Here is an 8,991-nt window from a genome sequence, read left to right on the forward strand (position 1 = left end):
GGTCCAGCTAGTCTAATGTGTCCTATAAAGTCATTGTTTCCTTGTTGTTTTTCTGTCTGGATGATGTGTCCACTGATGTAACTGGGGTGTTAAAATGCCCTGCTCTTATTGTATTACTGTCAACTTCTCCCTTTATGTCTGTTAATATTTGTTTTATGGATTTAGGTGCTCTTACACTGGGTGCACAGAGATTTACAATTGTATATTCTCTTACTTGATTATTCCCTTTATCATTATGTAGTGCCCTGTTTTGTCTCTTGCTATAGTCTACTATTTCATATAAGTATTGCTACCCTCACTTTAATTAATTTATTTTTACCTCCATTTGTATGATGTATGTTTTTTCATCTCTTTGCTTCCAGTCTATATGTATCTTTGGTCTGAAATGAGTCTCTTCTCAGCAGATAGATGGGTCTTGTTTTTTGTTTTGTTTTTAAATCCATTCAGTAACCCTATGTCTTTTAATTGGAACAGTTATTCCATTTATATTTAAAGTAATTATTGGTAGGTATGTACTTACTGCCATTTTATGAATTGTTTTCTGGGGTTTTTTTTGTAGTTCCTCTGCTCTTTTCTTGCTCTCTTCTATTGTAGCTTGATGATTTTCCTTAATGTTAAGCTTAAATTCCTTTATTTTTAGTGTATCTTTTAGTGTCTTTATTTTTAGGGTATCAATTTCAGGGTTTTGATTTGTGGTTATCATTGGGTTCATATATAACACCTTGTGTGTATAAAGTCTACATTGAGTTGATGGTTGCTTAAGTTTGAACACATTCTAAAAGCATTACGTTTTTACACCTCCCTGCACATTTTATGTACATATTTTACATTGTTTTATCTTGTGTATCCCTTCACTAATTTTTGTTAGATATAATTGATTTTAGTATTTGTGTTTTAACTTCCATACTGGCTTTATAAGTGATTAGTCTACTATATTTACTGTATGTTTGTTTTGCATATAAATTTTTTTTTTTTCCTGCCAGAAATTTCTTGCTTCTAGTTATGGCCTTTTCTTTCTATTTATGCCTTTAATAATTGTTATAGGGCTGATTCAGTGGTTAGTAACCTCTTCAACTCTTGTTTCTCTGGGAAACTCTGTATCTCTCCTATTCTGTAGGAGAGAATGGGTAGAGTTGCTGGGTAGAATATTCTTGGTTGTAGGTTTTTTCCGCTTAGCACTTTGAATATATCAAAGTGGCCTACAGAGTTGCTGTTGAAAAACCATCTGATAGCCTTATGGGATTTCCCTTATATGTGGTTGTTTTCTTTTCTCTTGCTTTAAAAATTCTCCCTTTATCATTCCTTGCTGATTTTTTTAGTTATTAGGTGTCTTGGTGTGGACCTTCTTGGGTTTCCCTTTTAGGGACTTGGAGTCCCTAGAATCTGGGAGTCCAGAAGTAATAGAAGGTAACTTTCAGAAATCTAGAATGATCTCTTTGTATACCCATGAGGGAATCAAGGCCTAGAGAGGTCGACTGACTTTAACAATTGTGAAAGTTTCCAGAAGGTAATAAAAGCTTATGAATAATCTTGTAATATATTCTGATTAAAAAACTGAACTAGGAAAAAAATGTCTATTTCAGCTGCCTGAGGGAAAATAAGAGATGTGAATGCCTTTGTTAAAGTTCATCATATATGATAGTTTTACGATTTCAGTGTTGGTGTGAAAATGAGTAAGGAAACCTTAGTTTTCTAGCATTAAAAAATGTATATTACCACATATCTTCTAAAACTTTAGATTTAGTTCATTGTCCTTGGGGTAAAACAGTTCAGTATAGCAATAGGCAGATGACCATGATGCTATCAAACTTTTTTGACATTGATACTGTTATTAATGAGTAGTTAATTGAGGGTGATAAAAATTTCTCTCTTTTTACCTTTTTATCCCCTTAAAAACAAAAGTAATACTCCATTTTGGGTGGCAGCTTTTCTACCTCTGTGGAAAGAACTAGACTTTGATTAAGTATATTATACTATTGAAAAGTTTTATGTATGTGTGCCTATGTGCAAATGCATGCATATGTTTATATTTTCACGTTCACTAAAAACAACTTTGATGTCAAAATTTTTCTGTTCTTAATTATATATGTAGCCAATGCAGGTATAGTGTCTTAGAGTAAATATGTATAGTGTATATATAGTGTCACATTAGTAAATACGCATCATTTGTTAAAATTGTACTATGGTTATGTGTGGTACTTCTCTAAGCTTTGACTGACAAGATAATTTTACTGAAAGGGAATATATCAGATATTGACCATTTGGATTCACAAATAAAACTGAGACATCTAAAATAAAAGAATTTTAAAACCTCATTTTTGGAGAGCAAATAGAAATCTTTCCAGTTGGGGCTCTTGGGTGGCTCAGTTGGTTAAGCATCTGACTTTGGCTCAGGTCATGATCCCAGGGTCCTGGGATCGAGTCCCACATCGCGCTCCCTGCTCAGTGGGGAGTCTGCTTCTCCTTCTCCCTCTGCCCCTCCCCCATGCTTGTGCTCACTCACTCTCTCAAATAAATAAATAAAAATCTTTTAAAAAAAAAATCTTTCCAATGACTTCACTTAAGGTAGAAGTAATACGTACCAATATCTTTTCTTCTTTGGAAAAATAAAATGGAAAAATAAAAGTTACAGCATGGCCCCCATTTGTAAAGGGAGGCATAAATATGTCTGGCTTCAGCTCAAGTAAAGTTGCTATCTTGCAAGCTCTGGTTTTACTATGTTTCTTTTGGGTATCCCACAAAGGGAGTTGTTTATATACACTATGCCTAAAATAAATATTTACTCTTCATGAAATGCAACTCCCTTGGAAGCACAAACAAGCACCTGTATCACTGTATCATTCCTCTTGTCCAATTTGCAAAATTAAGGACTCTTAAGAGTATGTAATTATTTTCAGTACAATGTGATGTAACTGTGCCACCTTCATCAGCATTAATGAGTGCAGCACAGCTAATTCTTTACTTAGGGCACTGACTTGGAGTTCTATTGTGGGAAATGGCTCTACAACTAATAAATTAGACTTTCTGCAAGTTATACAACAGCTGAGAGTAGGCACCCTCTTCAGAAATCCTCAGGCCCAAATGATTTCTCTAATTGTACTAAACATTGAGAGAATTGCTCGGAATAGAGCTTTCCTATACCTTCAAAACTGCTTGGTAAGGGAGTAAAAAAGGAACAGAAAACACTATCTATTTTTTAATTTAAATCATGCTAGACAGAGTGTTGGAAAATAAGTAGACTGTTTTAAATCAAAAGTCATGGGGTAGAGTAAGAGATATTTTAGTTTCCTAAGGGGGGGCATAAAGGAGTGTCTAAGGGTTAGAGTATTTGCTCTTTGAAGAGGGTATGGAAGTCCTCATCCTATAGGAGAAAACTTCTAATGAACTTGTTTTACTTTCAGTGGGAAAGACAAAGTTTCCTGGCGTGACAAAAAATAGGAAACTTTTAAACATAATCTCATTAGTCTTTGAAGATTATTTACTTGATATCTGATATGTTACATTATCTAAAATGATCATTATATTAGAGTCTCACCCTGGAAACAAATGAATATAAAAAGGTTTGAATCCCTAAGGTCATCATCTATGACACAGTATAACAAAGGAGTTCCATATATAGTAAGACAGGACAGCATTTCCTGGACTCAACATCTGCGTGGTCATAGAAGGATTTTTCCCCAGGGAGAAATGTTTTTCTGTGAATGGGCAGTAACATGAAATATTTCAGATGAAATGGAGCTAGGTTTTTTGTTTGTTTGTTTTTTAGTAAGAATTAACTAGGTTTTTGTTAATACCTACTCATAGCAATCAGTGAAATTTTGGTTCCCCTTTCTGAGTAGCCCCTCTTGTTTGATGGTGATGGTGATTTTTATTTCCCAGTTTACTCCATGTTTTCATTAAAGCTTGATTATTGTGAGGCTATAATCAAGTCAAATTTCCTCCTCTTAGTAAGAAACAGCTCTTAATTCATCCCATATCTTTTGTTTTTTCCTCATTTAGCTTGTGTTCCTTCTCAAGACACTTCTTCAGGAACGCTAAGTGGGAGAGAAACTTTCTGAGCCCTTTCATGTCTGCAATATATTTTGTCTTCACATTTGAATAGTAATTTTCCTTGGCAAAAAATCCAGATAGAAAATAAATTTCCCTGAGTAATTTAAAGATGCTTTCAGTTGTCGCCTAGCATTCAGTTTTGCTGATGATAAATATGATTTTTGTCTGATTCTCATTCTTTTTGGTTATGTTGTTTTGTTTTTTGGAAGTCACTGGATCCTTTTAATCCTTGGGATTATAAAATATTATGTAAGTATTTGGGATTGGTTTTTTTTTTTTCAGTCATCCTGTTTGTAACTTACTAAGGCATTTCAGTACAAAGGCTCATATTTTTAACAGCTTTAGAAAATCATTACACTATTTCTTTGAAACACTTTTCCCTTGAACTTCTAGTCACATAGTGCTGAGTTCTTAGTCAATACCTATTACGTACTTCATCTACAGATACCAAATATTGATGGGTAACATATATTTATGGTTTAAAATATGTGGCAAATAATAAAATGCCAGGCCTAGGCATAACATATCAACATATCAATAATCAATATCAATAATACTTAAAGGTAAAAAAAATTAAATATACCAACTTAAAAAAAAAGATTTCCAGTGAGTTTAAAAAAATGACTAGCTTTGAAATCAAATCTGTAAGTATGTTGAAAGTCAAATGATGGGAGGAGATACACCATGCAACCATTAATAAAAAGCATAAGTGGCTACATTAATATCTAATAATGTAGACTTAAGGGTAAGTAAAATTACCAGAGACAAAGAAAAACATATGTAAAGATAAAAAGATCAAACTACCAGGAATGCATAATGATAATAAATAGGTTACCCACTAAACAACAGAGACTTCAAGTATGTGAAGCAAAAACTGATAGAGCTAAAAGGAAAAATTAACAAATTCACAATCCTATAGCTGAGGACTTTAACAATGTCCTTGCAACAGCTGTTGGAACCAGCCAGAAAATTAGCAAGTGCACAGAAGATCTGATCAACATAATCAACCAACAGTATCCAACTGAAATATACAGAACATTTCAGCCAACAACAGCAAGACATCTACCAAGGTAGATCATATTCTGGGCCATAAAACAAACCTCAATAAGCTTAAAAGAAATGAAATCATACAGGGTCTGTTCTCTGATCATTATGGAATTAAAGTAGAAATCTATAACAAAAAGACAGCTGTCAAATTTATAATTCTTTGGAAATTAAATACAACTTCTGAATAGTCCATGGATCAAAGAGGATGACTCAAATGAAATAAAACATAGAACTAAATGAAATGAAAAAGTCAGTATATCAAAATGTGCAGGGTAAATCTAAAGTAGTGTTCAGAGGCAAAGTAGATTTAAATTCTTACATTAGAAATGAAAAAAGGTCTCAAATCAGTAATCCAAGTTCCTATTTCAAGACACTAGAAAAAGGAGAGTAAAACAAACAAAAGACCTCAAAGCAAGCAGAAGGAAAGAATTAGTAAATGTAATAACAGAAATCTATGAAATTGAAAGTAGGAATATAATAAAATCAGTGAAACAAAAAGTTGATTCTTCAAAAATAAAAAAGTGGATAAAATTGTAGCAAGACTGACAACAATAAAAAGAACACAAATGACCAGTATTAGAAATAGAATAGGAAATAGCAGCCTAGATTCTAGAGCCGTTAAAAAGAAGGGAAACACTATGAACAACTTAATATTTATAAATTTGGTACATTAAACCAGGTACTTAAAAATCCAAACTACTAAAACTCATCTAAGTTTGAATAGAGAAACTGCATGGGTCTATAATCACTAAAGAAGTTGAATTTAGGCTCTTCCTGAAAAAAAAATTTCAAGGCCAACTTGTTTCTCTGGAGAGTTCTATTAAATATTTAAAGAAAAATAGTACCAACGTTATGTAATCACTTCCAGAAAATAGAAGAAAAGCACTTCCCAACTCATTTCATGAAGGTTAAGATCACCCTAATAACTTCACCAGAAGATAGTAAAAAAAAGACACTAGAGAACAGTATCTCTCATGAATATAGATACAAAAACTCTTAGGAAGATATTGACAAACAAAAATCCAATGATATGTAAAAATAATTATTGTGTTATTAGCAAGTGGGATTCATGCCAAGTATGCAAAGCTGGTACAACACTTGAAAATCAATGTGATTCCCTGTATCTACAATTAAAAGAAGGCAAAACCATATGATCATATCAAGTGACACACAGAAAAGCACTTGACAGAAATCCAACATCCGTTCATGACAGAACTCTCAGCAAATTAGGACTAGAAGGGAGTTACCTTAACTTGATGAAAAGCGTCTACAAAAAGACAACAGCTAACATCACAGTTATTTCTGAAAAATGAAATTTATAGGGGTAAAAATGAAATAGGCTGGGAGAATTTTATGTGATTTGTTGCTTCAGAGGCAATTATGTAGAGGCAATAAAATATATTAATAAATCTGAGTTGAAGAAACCTGCTTTATTAAAATTTCAATGATAGGAGCAACTGACAGCTTTGAATTACTTAGTGGTAAGAAATGATTAGGTGTCAGTATGATAACCTTTCCAGCAAGAGAGTGGTGTGGTTGGAACTGATAACTCTGATGCAACTCAAGAACAAATAGAAATTGATAAAAATCAACATAATCTACAAATTGGCTGTATTAACTGAGGCTCTTCCAGATTTTTGGTAAAACTAATTTATTTCATATGTTGACATAATAATACTCACTAGTACCTTTTGACCACCTGGCCACCATCCCATTCCTCTGTTCAGAGATAATCAGTTTGTTGTGATTTCTTTCCCATATATTATAAACATGTAAAAGTATATATGCATTGGGATATACATTTGCTTACACAAAAGGGGTCATACTAGAAACATTGTTTTGTAACATGCTTATTGACCTTAATATCTCATGCATCCCAGTGCCTACTGATGGACCTTATTCTTTTTTTTCTGCATGCTATTCCAGTGAATTTATTTAAATTGGTCCTCTATTGAACGTTTTTCCCAGCTTTATTGAGATATAATTGACATACAACATTGTGTAAGTTTAAGGTATGCATGTAATGTTTTGATATACATAAATACTGGGAAATGATTACTATAGTAAAGTTAGTTACTATGTCCATAGCCTTAAATTGTTGCCGTGTGTGTGTGTGTGTGTGTGTGTGTGTGGTGAGAACATTTACAATCTACTCTCTAGCAACTTTCAAGTATACAGTACAATGTTATTAACTATAGTCACCATGATGTACATTAGTATTGATGAACATTTATGTTGTGTTCAGATTTTTGTTTTGGGGACTAATGCTGCAATACATATCCTTGTCTATATGTGTCCTTATATTTGAGCATATCCTTGGAGGTGAGATCACTGTAAGTGGTAAGAATATTGATTAATAATACTGACTTTCAGAGGTTATAAAAATTCATTTCCTCACAAACATATGAGAATTCCTGTTTCTCTACATCTTCACTAATATTAGATATCGTCAAGTCTTTTTAATGTTTTCTATCTATAGATGAGAATAATATGCTGTTGCTTAATTTGTATTTCTCAGTTATGAGTGATGGTAGGCAATTTTTTTTACAGGTTAATAACTTGTTTGTGAAACATCTTCATATACTTTGCCCATTTTTCTATGGTGAGAATTAATCTAACTTATAAAAGTTAATTAAATATTAAAGAAAAAGTCTTTTGTTTGACATAGGTGATAAAATATTTTTCTTTCTGATCCCTGGACTATTTTGAATTTTGTAGGAGTTTTACTTGGGGAAACATAGAACTTAAAAAAAAGTGTTTTTAGTTAAATTTATTACTCCTTATTTCCAGGATGTTATGGTTTTGTGTCAGCTTTAGAAAATTTTATCCCTACAAAATTATTTTTATTTTTATTTATTTATTTATTTTTAAAGATTTTATTATTTGACAGAGAGACACAGTGAAAGAGGGAACACAAGCAGGGGGAGTAGAAGAGGGAGAAGCAGGCTTCCTGCAGAGCAGGGAGCCCGATGCGGGGCTCGATTCCAGGACCCTGGGATCATGACCTGAGCCGAAGGCAGACGCTTAATGACTAAGCCACCCAGGCACCCCCCTACAAAAGTATTTTTAAAATTAACCTGAACATTCTTCTAGTATTTAGTTGGTTTTTTCTCCATTTTAAATTTGGTATATCACGAATTTATTCTGTATAAAGAGGGAAGTAGGGCCTAGCCTGACCCTTATGGTAATATTCTCTGCCAGGAGTACAAAAACATACATGACAACTCACATTTTTTCCTCGTTAATTTAAAAATATACCTTTATCATGCACATTTTCGTATGTATTTCTGGATACCCTGTTTCATTCCAGTGGTCTGCTCTCTTCATTTCTGTATTGTACAACCACGGGAGCTTTATAGCATGCTTGACATAGTGTAGCAATAATCTCTTCATTAATTGCCTCTTTTCAGATATTTTTCGTGGTTATTGGCACATTTACATTCAAATCAACTTTATGGTCATTTTAACAAATTATACAAATTAGCCTGTTTGTAGCTTGATTGAAAGTACATGAATATAAGATCAACTTAGAAAAATTATCATCTAAACATGAATAAATTTATTCCTAAAGGTTTAAAACATTTTTATTGATACAAAAATGAGAATTTTTTCATATTATTTTCTATCAGTTTTTTGTTTGTATTTAGGAAATCTGAATATACTATGCACATTGCTACTATGTCATCAAAAAATATTAGGAACAACAAAAATTATTTTAAATTATATCTAAAAATGTATTCATTGAACAAAATAAAATCAAATACACATATGACACTGTGTGCAATCAGATGTACAAATGTTTTGGGGATCAAAATAAATGTTTTATGAAGTCCCTCTGAAATTCCAGGATTCTCTGATTAGTAGTTTTTCAAATGAAGTACTTCACTATACTTC

This window comes from Phoca vitulina, unplaced genomic scaffold (assembly GCF_004348235.1).
Source record: "Phoca vitulina isolate PV1807 unplaced genomic scaffold, GSC_HSeal_1.0 scaffold6, whole genome shotgun sequence".
Taxonomy (NCBI): Eukaryota; Metazoa; Chordata; class Mammalia; order Carnivora; family Phocidae; genus Phoca; species Phoca vitulina.